The sequence below is a fragment of the Antechinus flavipes genome, chromosome 3 (assembly GCF_016432865.1).
Source record: "Antechinus flavipes isolate AdamAnt ecotype Samford, QLD, Australia chromosome 3, AdamAnt_v2, whole genome shotgun sequence".
NCBI lineage: Eukaryota > Metazoa > Chordata > Mammalia > Dasyuromorphia > Dasyuridae > Antechinus > Antechinus flavipes.
In genome coordinates this window covers 418,407,563-418,426,526 of record NC_067400.1, presented here as the reverse complement: position 1 = coordinate 418,426,526, position 18,964 = coordinate 418,407,563, and the positions used below count along the sequence as shown (strand labels likewise).

The window sequence follows — 18,964 nt, the reverse complement described above, 5'->3', positions numbered from 1 at the left end:
TATCTTATATTGGAAGATAATTTTAAAAGGAAGGCACTGATTGGGGAGGGGAGGAAAAAAAGTGATTCAGCAGAAATTGGGAGGGAATTTAGAGAAATTAGAAGGCTAAGGCAATGGAATATGGACCATAACTGTGCTCTCTAAATATAGAGGACATCTACTGCAAATCCAAAGTTGAGAGATAGGGTTTTATGTGAAGAATATTAAAAAGGCCAGTGTTGGCAGATTGTTAAGTATATGGAAAGGAATCAAGTCTAAGAAAGTCTAGAAAGAGGTCAGCTTCTATAGTTGATTCTTTAAGTAAAAGGGAATTATTGGAGTTGGGGCGGGGGTAGGGATGGGGGTATAGTTATACCTGTATTTTAGCAAAATCACTTTGGCAACTAAGTGGAGAATGGATTGGAATGGAGACACTTGTAGAATAGTACTGCAGTAATCTAAGCAATATGCAGATTAAAGCCTCCTTTATTCCTTTTGGTTTTTTCTTGTTTTTTTTTTTTTTTTTTTTTGTAACATGATTAATATAGAAACATGTTTTGCATGACTTCCTATTTATAATTGATATCATATATTTGCCTTCTCAAGGGAGCAAAAGAGGGATGAGAATGAGAGAGAGAATTTTGAATCCAAAAAAATTTAATGTTAAAAATAAATAGAAAAAGTAATGAGTATTTATCATGAAGGTATGTGAATAAAGAAGAGTATATTAGGAGAGATGTTTTGAACGGAGAAATAACAAGATTTAGCACCAAATTATATATGTAGGTTAAGTGTCAGTGAGGAGCCAAGGGTTCAAGCCTGGATAGCTGAAAAAATAGTGATACTTTCAGTAATAATGGGAAAGTTGGGAAGAAGGAAAGGAAGAAAATGTAATAGTATTTATAAATAATACCTACTACATGCCAGATGTACTTAGCCCTTTAAAAATATTATCTCATTTATTGAAAGGAATTATAGATAAAAATTTCAGATCTAGACAGTATGGGGTTGGTATTTTTCTATCATCTCTATCTTTAAAATGAATACTCATTTCTTCATAGCTCCCATGCTATTTCCTTAAAGACTCACGTACAAAGGAAAAAGTGTAAAGTTTGAATTAATGATGGCAATCAATTGGAAATATTCTTTCAAATGACTATTCACATTCAAGTAGAAGGCTGGCTAAAATGCTAGCAAATTATTTTTAGCATGTAAGTTATCTTATATTTTCAGACATAACAGGTTTTTTGAGGAGGGTCATTTTAAAGGGAGAGTCATGGACCTGGAAAGTTAAATCATACAGAAATTCATTTCTCTAAATTATACCAATGACTTTTTAATATTCGAGATTCTGTCATCTTTTTTCTTTTCTTCAATTCTTATGTAGTATGTATTGCTTTATGTAATGGGCTGAGGCTTGAGTTGATGCACTGAGGTCCCAAGCACATGAGGCTAAATAGTAATTGGACCATACTCTATTAATATATAAGCTTGGAGAAAGAATGGCCCCTGCCCACTCTTTGTGCAAGTCCTGATGTGTTGTATAGAAAATGACGATTTTGGTGGGTGGAGGCAGGGGAGTGGAAAAGGAAGGGGAAGGAGAGACTGTTTGCATTTGCCATTGCGAAGATCCTTTCAGCTCAGATCCCCCTCTGTTAGCTGGCTTCCTGTTGCAGCTGCCCATATTGCTATCACAATCCTTATTCATCTCTTCACTTCAATAAAGATTGAAGATTTTTCCCTTAACCTGAATTCCTGACACCAGTTGACTTTAAATACGCGGTCATTACAGCTTTATACTTTGCAGCCATTCATTCTATGTTATCCATCCTAAAAATGAGTGAAACATATTCATTTCTCTTTGATTCTTTTGGATTTTAATATGGCATATGTTTAAAATGATATCCATATATGGTATCTAATGTCACAGAAACCTTTTTACAATGAATGGATGCTCACTTCAGCTCTTACACTTACATCTTACTATAGAAATACCTTCTAATTCTGCAGCTTTTCCCTCTGATTGTCTGATTCCTCCCAGAACCTCCATTTTTAGAAGGATGTTAAGGCTATCTATGTCTTCATTCCTCTTCAGGCTATACTCCTGCTAATTCTAACTAGCAGCTAAGACACACACTCTTCTAGTGTTAGAAGTTGAACAACTTCTTACACAAGTCAAGGAGAAAGGATTGAAATGTTTAGCACTTTTCAAAAAAAACAAAAACAAAGCTAGCAACTTAAATCATGTCTGATCTGTCTGAAAATTTAAGTAAAGGAGTTGTCAGAATTGTAGACATTTGAAATAGTTGCTTCTTTTTTCAACAGACATTATGATAGTTTGTCTCTAAAGACTAACGCTTGTTTTCTGTCTTTTTTTTCCAAAACAGAAATGTTCCATAAATTCTAATGTAGTGTCTGGTCAAAGATATACTCAAAAAAGAGACATCATAACCTTTAAATTCTTTTTTTGCACCATATTAGCAAATATTTAAGGCATTCTTAATCATTTGAAATGATTCATATAAGCTAAAATACTAAGATAAAAGTGTCAGATTTCTTAAGTATGGTTGAAATGCCTTCTACTCAAATTTTAAACTTAAATTAAACGATTTTTTAATTATTTATTCATTTTAAACAGTTCTTTGAGCAGGAAATCTGTCACCATTAACCAATGCAAATCTGTGATTTGAAAAAAATTTGAGGGCCAGAGACAAAGTTAATGGTTTATAATTTTAGATTTAAAAATTAGGAAACTGATTTTTTGAGTATTCTATATTTTAACTAGGGAGTGACATTGTTTAGAGTACTTTTCAAATTATATATTAAAATAGATAAAAATATTTATGTTTTACCATAGAACTGAAAATTTTTAAGTTTATATAATAGATATTATGATTTCTTTACTTCAAACCCTATCAGATACAAACTGGAAGCCAAAGATAGAATGATTGCTCTTTAGGTCAGCTATCTTAATTCAGCTACTAAATGTCTGAGGTAGATTCAAACCCCAGGCCACGTGATTCCAAGTCAAAGACTCTGTCCAGGTGAAGTGCATGACAGAGGTACAACTAGGGTGCTGAGAGGGAGTAATACTTCTCTCTCAAAACCTTCCTCGACTATTCTGGGCAGCAGTAACTTCTTTCTCTTCTGAAATCTTATAGTATTATATATTGTGGAGGATAGAATGCTAGACCTAGAACCACACTGACCTGGATTTAGCTGCTACCTGTGTCACCTTCTAGTTCTACTAGCCATGGGTTAAGTCACCCTCAGTCATTCCTCATCTGTAAAATGGGATAATAACCACATCCCCCTCACAGGGTTGTCATAGAACTCAAATGGTATGTCTTTGTAAAGCACTTTATAAAGGTCAACTATTATTATTCAGTACCTTTAATCATACACTGCCTTGATTTGTTCTGCTGTTTAAGTTTTCAGGGTGTAGAGTCCTAGATTCGGACTCCATGACCCTGGGTTTGTGCCTTGCCTCTAATGCTCACTGGCTATGAAGCCTTACTTAACCTCTCAGCCTCAGTTTGTTCATCTATAGAATGGAGTACTAATATTTGTACTATCTTACAGAATTAAAAGGAAAGTACTTGTAAATCATAAAGTGCTAAAAAAAAAGTTACTATCATATCATGTTAGTTTATATGATATATCATCAATTTCCAGTGAGATTGTTTATTCTTCAATTCTGGAAAAAAAGCAAACTAGTAACTTAAATCATATAATGATTTACACCAATCTGAAAATGTGAATTAAGGAATCATCAGAATTGTAGACAGAAATAGTGATGTCTTTCTTCAACAGATATTATGACACTTTTTTAAAATCTTTTTGCCATCTCTCAATGTGCCTAGGAGAATTCTTTACACATGGTAGGTTGTAAATAAATATTTCTGTTGACTTATGGACAAAAATTTGAAATCTGATTTGATCTAACAAAAAAAATTAAGCAAAACGAATGATCAATTTTGATGTAGGTCATTTCTTACAATAATATTCTAGGCTGATGCATTGCCTATTGCACTCTAGCAACAACTGAAGATTATATATAACTCTAAGTTCCTCATATGTCATCCCAAATTGTAAACGCAAAGCTCGAGCACCCTGATGGTACTTAGAATGGGATTCCTGGGCCTCCTGAAATAAAGGTGTACTGGCCAACATAGTTAAAAGGCTATCTGCCTTTGAATTCCCATCAAAAATAGGGCCTGGGAGTCCACTATGTGAGTGGACATGCAAGATATAAATCTTACCTGGATGTTTTCTCACTTGCTCCTGAAGTTCCTTAAAGAGCTGATATATATTAGAAGCTGCAAATTTTATTTGGGCTGTGGCAATTCTTTGTACCACACCTACTGAATAAGCTGAATCAGATATTATATTTATGTCTCCTGGGTAATAAGTGAGAGCTAACATGATTGCATACAATTCGTTCTGCTGAGTGGACTGAAAAGGAGTTCTGACTACTCTCTTTATGGTTAAATCATGAGAGTATACAGCACAAATATTGTGTTTGGATGCATCTGTAAAGATAGTTGGTCCTTTAAGAGGAACTTTAGAAACTTTTTCTTCAAGAATCCATCGCCAATTATGTAAAAGTCTGGTTATCTTTAATGGAGACCCATGTATAAAATTAGGAGCCATGGCTAATAAAATTTGCCACTCTGGGATGGTCTCACAACACACATTAATTTGTGTATTGGTGTAAAAGGTGTATATCTTATCAGGTCTTGCCCCAGATAATTGTACTGCTCGCTTAATGGCCTTTAACAAAATTCTAGCCACAAGCACTGGGTAAGGAGTAAGGCTTTGTTCTGGTTGTGCCGGGAGGTTCACCCACTCTATCACACTGTCTCCTTGATGAAGGACTGCTGTGGGTGCCTCTTGTGTGGCAAAAACTGATATTTCCAAGGGTTTTTGAGTGACTCTCTCAACCACATTGGATAAAGCCAGTTCAACTTCTCTCAAAGCCTCTTGAGCTTCTTTTGTAAGCTGGCGTGGTGAATTTAAAGCACTGTCTCCCCTTAAAATATCATATAATGGTTGTAACTGATAGGTAGTCAAGCCTAACACTGGTCGCATCCATTGGATATCTCCTATCAATTTCTGAAAATCATTTAAGGTGTTTAGCTTCTCTGTTCTTAAGGACAGTTTTTGTACTGTAAGCACCTTAGGGTATACTTCATATCCTAAATATTGAAAAGGAGCATGTCTTTGAATTTTCTCTTCAGCTATGTATAATTTGTAGTATCTTAGTGTTTCTATGGTCTTTTGTAGACATGCTTCTAACATTTGTTCCTCAGGTGCACATCCCAATATATCATCCATATAATGTAATAGTATTACTTTTGGAAATGCTTTTCTTATTGGAGCAAGAGCAGCAGCAACATACATTTGATACATAGTGGGGCTGTTTTTCATTCCCTGTGGCAAAACTGTCCATTCATATCTTTTATAAGGCTCAGCTAAGTTAACGCTGGGCACTGAAAACGCAAATCTTTTCATATCCTCCTTATCCAGAGGGATAGAATAGAAACAATCCTTAATATCGATGACCCAAAGAGGCCACTCTCTAGGCAATTGAGTAGGAGATGGAAGTCCAGGCTGAAGAGTTCCCATAGTTTCCATCTGTTCATTTACTTTTCTTAAATCAGTGAGCATCCTCCATTTTCCTGATTTCTTTTTTACAACGAACACTGGGGAATTCCAAGGACTTAGAGAAGGTTGTAAATGTCCTTGTTCAAGCTGTTCCTGTACTATATCTAATAAGGCCTGAATTTTATCGCTACCCAAGGGCCACTGTTCTATCCACACTGGTGTATCAGTTTTCCATTGGATAGGAACAGGTGAAAGTGTTGGCAGGCCTTCAACAGCAGCCCTGCTTAAAAAACCGAAGTACTCATTTTTAACCCTAATTGTTGTAAAACATCTCTTCCCCACAGATTGATGGGGAGTTTTTCAACTATAAAAGGAGTAAAAACTCCTGTTTTGCCTTCAAAAGTCCATCTCATAGGGGCAGCACTAACTTCAGCTGCTATTGATCCTCCTACTCCAGACATGTAGGTGTCTGCTTTAATCTTTGGCCAGTGACTGGGCCAATTGGCACCTCTAATAACTGTACGATCTGCACCTGTGTCTACCAATCCTTCCAATGGTAGGCCATTTATATAGATCGTGAGCATAGGTCGGTCAGCTGTTACAGCTGCTGTCCAGTAAATTCCTGGATTTTGTGGTCTGGAGTCAGAACCTGGGTGACTATCACCAGGTTGCTTATTAGGATTCTGTATGAGTAAACCTGATGCTACTACGTCTCCTGGGTGATAAGTCACACATTGTCTACCTGTATTAGTGACTGGGATATTATCTACACATTCCCCAGTTTCCCACATCAGTGTGTGGATGGACACTGTTTTGTAGGTACAAAAAGGAGGTGAAATGGTCAAGCCTACTGTGCCTGGAGGTAGGGGATCCATAGGCTGGAGAGGAACAGATTTCACCTCTCCAGGGGGTATCTCAGTTGTCCCAGCTGCATACAGCTCTATTCTCCCCAATTGTAATTCCCTTCTGCCATCAGGTTGCTTCCTGGCTGGTTGACTGTGTAATCCCCTTCTCCCATCATATGGCTTTCTGGCTGATTGGTCATGTCTGGATACTGGACTTCTAGGCCCTCCCTGGGTGCACCATTGGCTGCCATCATGCCCCAAGTGTTTTTTGCCTTGGGCCCTGGGGCTGGGCCCCTCATCCCGTTTCCCTGAATCTGTCTGCATTCTGAGGCCCAATGGAAGCCTCTGTTGCATTTTGGACATGGAGTTTGGGGTCTTGTTCTCCCACCTTGTTTTCCCATTCTATCTCTATACCAACATTGAGCTTTCAGATGCCCTACTTTTCCACACTGAAAGCATCTACGAGTCTCTCTGGAAGTCCCTTGCCAAGAGGGATTCTGTCTTTCCATGTTTGAATTTTGGGAAGTCTGCACCATAGCCTGGGTATAAAAGGCACCTGTGTCCACTGTGGCACAGCGTCTTATGATCTCCTCTAAAGGAGCATCCCTGCGCAGTCCTAGTATAATTCTTCTGCAAACCTCATTAGCATTTTCCTTAGCAAGTTGCCTTATCAAAACGTCTGTTATTGGATTTTCTCCATTTGTTCTTGTGATAGCTGTCTGCAAACGTCCCACAAAGTCAGCAAAGGGTTCATTTGGCCCTTGTGTTATTTTTGTGAAGGCCCCCCTCTTGTCGTCTTTATTGTGGAGGGAAGCCCACGCTTTGATAGCATTAACAGCAATTTGCTCATATGCTGCTACAGAATAATTAATTTGTGCTGCGACATTTGCATAAGGACCTGTACCTGTAAGTAGGTCACAGGTGATTGCAGCATGAACTCCACTTTGACTATTTTGTTGGGCTTGTATTCTACAGAGCTCACTATATTCAGAAAGCCACAAGTAGTTTTGTCCAGGTTCTAGGCATATCTTTGCTATAGATTTCCAGTCATCAGGGGTCAAGATTTCAAAAGACAAATTTTGTAATAGCATCTTAACATAAGCTGATGTAGCCCCATAAAGAGTGCAAGCTTTTTTCAGGTCTTTGAGGATATCTACATCAAAAGGAGAGTATCTTCTACTTTCTTGACCTGAAGAATTAAACTGTTGAATAACTGGAAAAATGTGGTGTTGGATTTCCAATACATTTCTCCCTTCTTCTTTGGCCTTAATTAGTCCCTTTTGCAATCTACTCAAAGGAGCAGCTGGACGCTGTGGGGGAGGGGCTGGATGCTGGGGGGGAGGTGCTGGTGCTGTCACTGTTCCCCCCACTACCCCTCCTCCCTCCATCCCGGAGGGTGGAGTTGATGGAGGAGAACCAATTACCTGCTCCTCAGGTGGGGCTAAAGCTGCCTCAGATTCACCCCGCCCTTGAGCCTCACTTAAGTCTTCATGCCCTGTGGGGATATGGCCATTAATCTGTTCTTTGTCTTCCTCCTTTACCTCAGGCTTCCGCATTTGGCTATTCTTAGAGTTTTTTCCTTTTCTCCTAAAACTAGTACGGTATTTTAAGGCCATCTGTATCGTATTGTATAAATAGAATGCCTCGAAGGGAACTGACTGAGGGTTGTCAATGTTATAATCAGAGATCTGTTGACCAACCAATGCCCAGTTACCCAGAGAGATTTGCTCTTCCTCTAAGAACCCAGGGGAGGTGCGTTTTAATGTACCCAGAAGTTTAGCTGCGTGTTCCCAAGATACAACTAGCCCTTCCTCTTCTATCAGGTCACGCAGGCTTTTTATAACACCACTCCTGGGTGGGGCAGGGGTTGGGGGGTTTGGGGTGGGGGATGGAGAATCTTTACCTAGGATCTGTCCCATTTCAGCCAAAAAGTTACTGCTTTCGTCTTTAAGAAAATAAGTTCCCTGTTTGTCTTATACTCACCTAAGTTCCTGGTCACTGGAGACTTCTTCAGTGAAAGTAGGGTCCTTGGTTCCCACGCTTGGGCGCCAAATGTAATGACCGCGTGTTTAAAGTCAGCCGGAGTCAGGAATTCAGGTTAAGGGAAAAATCTTCAATATTTATTGAAGTGAAGAGGTGAATAAAGATTGCTATAGCAAATATAGGCAAGAAAGATTGCGATAGCAAATATAGGCAGTTGCGACAGGAAGCCAGCTAAGAGAGAGCGACGCGAGCCAAGCCAACAGTGGAGCCAACAGTGGAGTCAACCGTGGCAATGGCCGTCCCAAAAGTCTCTCCTCCCCTTCCTTTTCCACTCCCCTGCCTCCACCCACCAAAATCGTCATTTCCTATACAACACATCAGGACTTGCACAAAGAGTGGGTGGGGGCCATTCTCTCTCCAAGCTTATCTATTAATAGAGTATGGTCCAATTACTATTTAGCCTCATGTGCTTGGGACCTCAGTGCATCAACTCAAGCCTCAGCCCATTACAGAATCTAGTTAAGAAAGCAAATTTATAAGATAAGGTTTGTTCCAATATTTGGAATTGGAGTGGAAAATTTGAAAACCTAGCCCTCAGCTAAATTTCATATGTTCCAATGAGACAGATAACAAGAGACTTGTCTGTTGCCTATCATTACAAAAATGCAACTTATGTATTAATTGCTTTTGAGGTTATATTGAGAAGGTTCTTTCTTCCCCTGTAAAACAAAATATATTAATTTAAATTAATTAAATTAAATCTCTGTTGAGATTTTTTAAATTCAAAAATAAATTAATTTAAATATTTAGGCAGAAATTTTAGCTTCCCATAATATATTTTTATCATGGAAAACTTTTTAAACTCTATAGGTAAAAATTTTCACCCTCCAAAAAAGAACAGTATTATTAAACAAGCTAGATTTTTGTGTTGAAAGACTGACAAATATTGAGATTACTTTTATAGCTCTCTATTCTCAACCTTCATGTTTTGCTTGAATGTAAAATTTTAAGTATATTTTTATTATCTATTACATTCATTGGGTAATCTTACTTTTCATTATCTTAATTTTTTTTATTATTGTTTTTTCATTTGAACCACATTTATTTCTGAATATATACTTCTCTACTTCCTAAGGCAGCTAGTTCTCTCATAAGAAATATTATCAAAAATTATTGTTAATAATTTAACAAAATCAATTAGCCTACCTTTTGAATCTGATATTATATATGTGATTCTCTAAAGCTCCCTATTTCTACAATTAAGAAAGGAAGAGACCCATTTTAAAAATTCTTCTTTGGGGCCAAATGGTTATTGTAACAGCATCTAGTTTTATTTTACTATTCTTTTTGCTTATATTGTATTAGCTATTATATATATATATAGTGTGTATGCATATGGGCATTTTCTGGTTCTGCTGATAATGCTCTGCATTAGTTCCTTTAAGCTTTCCCATTTTTGTTGTTTCTTATACTATAACATTACATTGCATTCATGAGCCACAATTTGCTAATCATTCCTCAGTTGAGGGACATCAATATTGTTTCTTGCTTTTTTCTACCACAAAAAAAGTAGTAGTGCTACTCTGAATATTTATTATATAGGGGATGCTTCTTTCTGTCTTTGATGTCTTTGAAGTGTATGTTTAGCAATAAAACCTCTGGATCAAAGAGTATAGATGTTTCAGTCAATTGTTTTAGCATAATTCCAAATTATTTTCTATAATAAAACAATTTTCATCCTACTCACAGTACATCAATATTTCTGTCTTTTCATTTACCCTCTAGAATTGACTATTCTTATCTTCAGTAATCTTTATCAAAGTTCTAGATGGGAGGTAAAACCTCAAGGTTATTTTAATTTTTATTTATTTTATCATTAATAATTTGAACAAATGTTTCATAAGGTTGTCAATAGTTTGCAATGTTTCTTCTGATAAGTGTTTATTTATAGTCTTTGGCTATTTATGTAGTGCCAGTGGTTTGTTGGTAAACATTTAACAATTGATTTTCAAAAAATCATATATATGACACATTTTAAGCTTAATCTGTATTATTACCATTTTGTCCTTTATTTTATTTAGTCAGGACAAACAGTAAAACAATAAAAAACAAATCCTGAATTGTTATGTCTGACTCTTCATGACCGTGTAGATTCTGGTACGCCAATACTGTCCATGAGGTTTTCTTGGCAAAGATATGGAGTGTTTCACAATTTGTTTCTCCAGTGGATTAAAGCAAACAGGGTTAATTGACTTGTTCAGGGTCATACAGCTTATAAATGTCTCAGGCAAAATTTTAACTCAGGCCTTCCTGATTCCAGGTCCAGCACTCTATCCATTGAGTTACCTAGTCTTCTGAATTATAGTATTTTCCAGTTTCTGAGTGTAAATGTTAACACTGAAAATTTAGTGATTGGCTCTGAAGAGCCAATATGATTTAGCTTGTGCTTGCTCACTAGTAATTGGCCCTATATATTTGTATTAGTTTCTAATAAATCTTGGATATGTTGGATATTGTGCATATTTATGAAGCACTGTAGCATAGTAAGAAAGAGTTCTGAATCTGGATCTAGATATCTTGGATTCAAATACTTTCCTGCATTACTTACTACTTTGGTGATCTTGAGTAAATAATTTAATTTCTTTGAAACTCAGTGTCCTTAATTATAAAATGATGAGATTGGATTAGAGGACCTTTAAGGTTTCTTTCAGCTCAAAAATCTATAATCCCATCATACCATGATTGGAAACTTATCATTTAATTGATGCAAAGATTTTTCCCTTTCAGTTTTTCCTTCTCTAGTTGCATTGCTTTTGTTATATGAAAATTTTCAATTTCATATAATCAAAATCATGGTTTTTTTCCCTGTAATATCTACTATCATTTGTTTTGTTAAGAATTTTCCCTTTAGAAATAAATATGAAAGACACCTCCATCCATTTTGTCCAGTTTTTTTTTTCTTTATCTCTTTAAAGGCAGACAAGTAAAATGTTCAATATTTCTCTTTTAAATTAAATTTTTACTTACATAGCCAATGGTTGATTTTTTTTCTTTTCTAGGACAGTGATCCTCGTTAGAAAAAAAATCCCATCCTTTGTGCATTCAAAGCATTCATAATCTGTCTCCATTATCATTAAATCTTATCTGTCACACTCTTAAGAAACCTCTGTCCTAATAGTGAAATTTTTTCATTACTCTTTTCTCTTAGCCCAGTAAATACACACTATACTCATTACCATTCCTGTTCACTTATTCATATATCCTTCCCTTGTACTACCCACTTACTCTGTCAAATAATCTTAATTTATTTTAGTGGCTAAGGGAACCTTTTCACCCTTAAAGATCATAGGATCATAGCTTGAAAGTGTAGATACCACTGAAGGTCATATAGTTTAAATCTTTCTTCCTCTACGTACAGCTCCTCAACTGTGCTGGTGAACAAAGATCTCTCTTTCTTTATCTTTTATCACATTTTGATCCTAGATTGTTTGTTTTGTATATCTTTCCAATTGTTCTATGGTTGACATAACACAATTATGTATACATTAATATTAAGTACCTTCAAGCCATACACTGAAGCATATGGTTTTTTAATAGTCCATAGCTCCTAGTACCATGTTGGAAATTTATTTATTCATTCAATAAACATTTATTAGACACACTTTAGACACCAGAGACACAAAGACAAAAGAATAACAGCATGTGGTGAGGACTTAATAAATAGTAAATGACTTGAACTGATTTGTGAATTTTTATACTTAATTGCCATTATAATGTCATAAATTGGGAATTCCCATCTATTTTGTGCTCATAATTTGAGACTTTAAATGTATTTATAAAGGGTATTTGTGAACATTTTCTTGTATAAAAAGAATTTTCTTGTTTCTTTCATGCACAGATAGAGATGAAAGTCACATTGTTGTCCTCAGTGTGTTAAGGGATATATTCACCTTCCTAATCAAAATGAATATTGAAAAAACAAAAAAAAATTATGTTATGAAAATATGATCCCAAAAGTAGTCAAAGAGAACAGATAAAAGCCATTAAGAATATAAAAGATCTTTACTATATAGATGGAAGCTAATCTCAGAGGGAAGACCAGAGTGACTGGGGAACATGAACAGTCTCCTGTAGAAAATGGGATTTGATCCAAGTCTTCAAGGGAGATAGGGAAACCTAAAGAGCCAAAGGAAGGGGGACATCTCACACATAGGGCACAGACAGTGCAATAATAGAGTCAGGACAAGAAGCATTATATAGAAAGAAAAACAAGTAGCCAATGTAGCTGGATTGTTGAATATATGGAAGGAAATAAAGCATACAAAGACCATAAATGTTCGAGATTGGGGAGGAGCTTAAATATCAGGCAGAAGATTTCATATTTGATTATGTAGATAATAAGGAGCCCCTGGAGTTTGTGAAATAGGAAGGTGAGAGGGTTAGACCTGTGCTTTAGGAAAATAATTTTGGTGCCTGAATGCAAGATGGACTGGATGACTAGAAATAGAGAGATCAATGAAAAGGTTATTACAATAGTTTATTCTAGAAGTGATGAAGATGCTGCTAGGTTGATGGCTGAGTGAGTAGAAAGAAGGGAGACAACATGAGACAGGCTTTCTACTTACATTCTATCTCACATTCAAACTATCTGAGTAATACTGGGAAAATCATTTAATTTCTTTTTGCCTCAGTTTTATCAACTATAAAATGGAGATAATAATAACACCTACCTTGCAGCATTGTTGTGAGGATAAAATGAGATAATATTTGCAAAAAGCACTTGGGGTCGTTCCTTACATATGGTAGGTCCTATAGCAATGTTCCTTCCTTTCTCCTCCTTTCAGCCTTTTTGAACACACTATTCTACCTGTTGATAGTTGACCACTTGTGCTGTAATAAAAGGACTTGATAACCTTTTAACACCAGCTACTTTATGAAAGCAGATGACTATCAGTTAGTATGTTAGTCTGTTCTTGTAGGATCCAGGATAACAAGACTCAGTTGCATTTTGCTTCCTGTTTTTCCTCACTGTTAACCCATCAGCAGCCACACATCTACTTTTGTAGATTCAATTACCATCTCTATGTTGACAATTTTTAAATCTATCTTTCCTGCCCTCTGGTAGCCTCTAATCTTGCATTTCCAATTGCTTTTCAGACATCGCAAAATGGAGGACCAATAGATATCTTAATTCAATAAATCTAAAACACAACTTACTCTTTTTCCCCCAAGTCTTCCTTTACCCCCACCTTCTCTCTTACTATGGAGGGTAACCTCTTGGTCGTTCAGGTTCACAGCCTAGGTATCATTCTGGACTCCTCACTACCTCTTATCCTCCATATCCAAATTGCCAAGGCCTGTCCATTTCACCTTTGCAATAGTTCCTAAAGTTTCCTTTTCCTCTCTTCTGACACTGTCACCATTCTAGCGCAAGCCCTCCTTGCTCTAGACTATGATAAGCTGCTGGTTGATCACCCTGCCTCTGTTTCTATCCATTTCAACCTATTCCTTCAATCAGCCACTGAAGTGATTTTTCCCCTCTCAATAAACTTCAGGGGCTCCTTATTGCCTCTGGGAATAAATACAATATGCTCTGTTTGGCATTCCAAGCCCTTCATAACCTAACCCCCTTTCTACCATTTCAGTCTTGTTATATCTTTCTGCCTGACACCTACTCTTTAATCCAATGATGATGGCTTCTTGGCTGTTCCACAAATAGCCTTCCAGAAATCTTTTTGGCTGTCCCTCATGCCTGGAACATCCTCTATCCTCTAATTCTTATTACTTACCTCCCTGGCTTCCTTTAAGATCCAATTGAAATACTATCTTCAAAAAGAATCAATTCCAATGATTTTCCTCTGTTAATTATTTTCTATTTATCTGTAGATGGCTTGCTTTGATATGTTTGCTTCTTATCTTTTTTCTGTTTTTATTTTTTATTTTATTTTAATTTTTAATAATAATCTTTTATTTTCAAAATACATACAAAGATAGTTTTCAACATTCACCCTTGAAAAAACACTTTGTTCCACATTTTTCTTCCTCCTTTCCTCCCACTCCCCAGCACTAGACAGCAAGTAATCCAGTATAGGTTAAACATGGGCAATTCTTCTAAACATATTTCCACATTTATCATGTTGCAATATTTGCTCATATCTCATCTTCCCCATTAAGTTGTAAGGTCTCTGAGGACAGGGACTGTCTATATATATTTTGCCTCTTTTTGTATCCCCAGTATTTAGCACACTATCTGGTACATAGTCAATATTTATTATTAAATGTTTTCAATTGATTGATTAAATAGATCACAAGGAATGATATGTATTAGTATGTCACAAAACTGGGACTGTCATGACAATGGGAATGGAAAGATTGGGTTGGGATATAAGTGCATACCACATCTTTTTTCTCTCCTTATATGACTTAGGCTCCCCTATATTATTTTATCTCAGTCACTGCAAGAAGGTCCTCAATCCTTGTTATAATGATCAAAGGTCAGGAGACCTAGATTCTAGTTCCCTCTCTACTAATAACTCATAATATGAACTTGACACTTCCCTCCTCGATGGAAAAAAAAAAAAAATGAGAGCGTTGCACTAGGCCATCGTTAAGTTCCCTTTCATTTCTTATGTTCTGTGTCAGCATGGGATGCTGACATGGGAAAGATCACTGCACCTGCTAGTCAGAAGAACCTGGGCTCAAGTGCCGGCTTTGCCACTTACTAACTGTATAATCTTGGACAAGTCACTTGACCCCTCTTAAGTATTAGTTCGTCCAACTCTACAATGAGGAAAATAACGCACCACCTAACTCACAGGGAAAGTAGAAGTGCTTTATAAACTTTAAAGTATTTTATAGATGTGACCTATTTTTATTATGAATCCAAGTGCTTTGCTATTTCAAGTGACAAAAAAGGGTCAGGTTCAGACCAAGCTGGTGTATGGGCTTGATTTTGATGATGATGCATTTGTAAGATTAAGGCAAAAAAAAATTGATAGGCCAGGAGGATTTCTATGCAGTTCTGTTGAGAAACCCAACAGATCATGCCCCACTGACAAGTGACCCTGAGAATAAAAGCTGAGAGTCAAAGGATGCTGAGACGGCTGCCTCCCAGCAGCTAGTCCAGGCTCCCATGCGGGCAATACTGGTGCCCAGGACTATCAGGCTTGAAAGTGCCCTTTGATGTTTTCTCTTTAAGAAACTATGATGCTATCAAAGGAATGAAGAACTTGACAGCATGTTGGAACTTACCTTTTGAACACCTGCTCTTGGGACTTTTTTGCTCTTTGGAGTTCTCAGAAACTATAGGTATATGCAACACAACATACTAACTTTATAGTGCAGATGATATGCTTTATATTAAAGCTGCACCAAATGCAAATAATCCAGACAGGATTTTTGCCCCCATTTGGTTGTTGGTCAGTCCACCAGCATTTATTAAACATTGGTTATGTGTCAGGGACTACAGTGAATGCTGAAGATATGAAGAAAGGCAAGCATAGTTCCTGTCCTCAGGAAGCTCATATTCTAATGGAGATACCATGTAAAAAAAAAAAAAAAAACTATGTACATTCAAGATATAAGAAGAAATAAGGAAAATGATCTCAGAGGGAAGGCACTAGTTATTTGGGAGAGGGGCACTGAGAAAGGTCTCCGCCAGAAGGTCTGATTTGAACTGAGTCTGGAAGGGAAAACAGTAAGTGTTTAATAAATGCTTTTGATTCCCTGATTGACTCATTAATTCATTACTGGTTGAAGTGGAATGCTTAAACCTTTTATGCCCTGAGGTGAGCTTTCCCTAGTTGTTCCCTACTTACATCCTTCAGCAATATTCCCAGAAGCAGTGTCTTAGAGTTCCTATCTAGGGTAAGCCTCCTGGGATCTCTGTCCTGAGGTATCTGCAATGTTCCTCTTCTGCTCCCCTCCAAATTTGCCTTTTGTGCCAGAATTCCTAGTTATGATTCTTGTAACTAGCTACAGCTTCTTTATACTTCTGAAAAAACAATAATTAAAACATTCTCATAATCTCAATAATAAAAACATTCTCATAATCTCAGTGGTTGTAATCAAAATGCCCAGCTGCCCTTTAGAAAAAAAGAAATATATTTCTAATTTATCCTATAGTTACCTATGAACATGTTTTAATTCCACAGTCCCTCTTTTGGATTCTTCAGGCCTGCTGCTATGCTATGATAAGAATGCTATAATAAAATTTTAAATATGGAGGGCAAAAGGACATTTTTTTTTCCCCTTGAAACTCTTAGAAGTGGGAGGAAGAGTCAGCATGGAAGGGATTTGTCAAAATTGGCTTTGGACATTGGTTTGCTAAGGATAGACAGCTGTGGTTATCTAACACAAGTTATTTATTTTCTTTCAAAAAAGCAGCAATTATTCTTACCCAGAGATCTCTGAGGGCAAGAGAGTTACTTAGCATTGATTGACTCAATAAGAACTTTTCCACACTGGACATTTTCACTTGAATGTCCCATGTCAAAATCAACATGTTCAAAACTGAACTCTTCACTTTTTCTCTTTCCTCCAAAACTTTCCCTTTTCCCCAACTTTCCAGTTGTTCCCTTTCTTTGACACTTAAAACCCTTTACCACCCAGATTCCAATTTACATTTCCAGATTTATTATACATTATTCTTAATATGCTCTTTACCAGTTTGTCCTTCATGTTCTGTTCATACATTCCATTCCTTCTTCTATCTCCATGCCTTCATACCAGCCTCCTCTCATGCTTGGAATGTTCTTACTCCTTATCTACACATCTTGTAGCAATTAATTTCTTTTAAAAAGTTGGCCCAACTTTTTTCTACATGAAACCTTCCAGATCCTTCCTGCTCCCATCCTTCTCCCCCCAAAATTATTTTGTATTTTTAAAAATATATTTTTATATAAATGCATGAACTATTTCCCCTGATAAACTCCAAGAGCTATATTTTTTTTCATTTTTGCTTTTTATTTCTACAGCCTAACAGTATCTTGCATCTCATAGATGCTTATAAGTTGATTGATTAATTTCTTGTCAACCATGCTTCTATTCCCCTCATGGCCAATCAGTTATCAAACCCTGCTTATTCTGCCTTGGTATTATCTCTAATGATAATTACTATTCCTCACCCACTGCAACCACCCTAGTTTAGGCCCTTATTTCCTCTTATTAAATTATTTAATAATTTGTTAATTCATATCTCTTTCTCCGGTCTCTCACCTATCCAATCCATGGGTCAAACTGATACCAAAAAAGAAAAAAGCTTCCAAATGCATAGATTTGGTCAATTCATTCCCTGCTAAAACTCTCATTGACTTCCACCCTAGGTCTACTTCGGTATAATCTACTTTTCTCATAATTCTGTTCAGTCATACCATACTCTGGGCAAACAGAATCATTTTCTTCCACTTTCCACTTTCTGTCTTGTCTTCCACGGCCATATATTTTCATATACCTAGAATTGACACTGTCCTCTCCTACCTCCTCCTAAATTTCTGTCTCTAAAGAACCTTTGTTGTCCATCTCTCAGAAGCTACCTTCTCCATGAAACTTTCACTGATCTCTTTAACCAGAAATCTTTAATCTTTCAAGACATTCTGATAAATCTCTTTCATAACATTTTCTGATATGTTAGACAGCCTAGTGGATAGAATATTGGCTTTGAAGTAGAAAACCCTGAGTTTAAATCCTACCTCAAACATTTAACAGCTATGTGACTTTTAATCTTTCTCAGATTTAGTTTCCCCATCTGTAAAAGAAGGTTGATAATATTATCTATATCATAATATGTATAATGGGGGTAATAATGGGACTAAAACAGAATGCTACAAAAATACTGGTTATTGTTATTTTTATGTCTTATCTCTTGTACTAGTTAGATTGTAAGCTCTTTGAGGGCAGAGACTATTACTTTTCTTTTTTATATTCTTAGCCCTTACTTATTTAAAACACAGCTTCACAACCAGTAGTAACTTAATGTTTATTGAATTGGATTTTTTGAACAGCTGACTTTCAGATCATAGGCTACATAAGGGCATGTTAACATAGTGACGAAATTTTTAAAATAAATAAGTTAAGTGGAAAGTCACCCATTTCAAATAAATCTTTGACCTTGATCTCTGTTTTCTCCTTATATTCCTCATTTTTCTTCCCCTTGAGCTTACTAATGCTGGATCAGCATACAAAAAATTTACTGGTATATGTCTATGGATGCATTTATAACTCATCATGACCTTTATTTCCCTTCCACTGATAACATATGTCTCTTGCTAGGCCTCGGAGAAAGGCTTACCAATTTATTTTCATTTTAATGATTTCCAATTGTAGCTTTGCTGTAAGAAATAATTTTTTGAATGAAACTTAATTGCTAGTGTTTTATCTCCTTCTGGAAAGAGCAGACATAGGACTGAGCTAATAGGCTTTTGATGAACCTTTGAGTTACAATACTTTCCTCTGCTGTTCTTTGATTAGATGGTAGAGGGTAGGGAAATGAACTCTGTTTTAAAAATCTGAAGGCCTGGGTTCTAATCTCAGCCTTCATTTAACCTTTGAGA

General features: G+C 36.4%; 1 protein-coding gene and 1 long non-coding RNA gene across 11 annotated transcripts in view; one reads left to right on the top strand and one right to left on the bottom strand.

Moving 5' to 3' along the window:
* RAPGEF4 (Rap guanine nucleotide exchange factor 4) overlaps positions 1 to 18,964 on the top strand; it is a 329,401-nt gene that overhangs the window by 191,877 nt on the left and 118,560 nt on the right. The gene's annotated exons all lie outside the window — the stretch shown is intronic.
* Positions 1 to 18,964, bottom strand: part of LOC127557797 (uncharacterized) — a 121,885-nt gene that overhangs the window by 38,245 nt on the left and 64,676 nt on the right. The window lies entirely within an intron of this gene.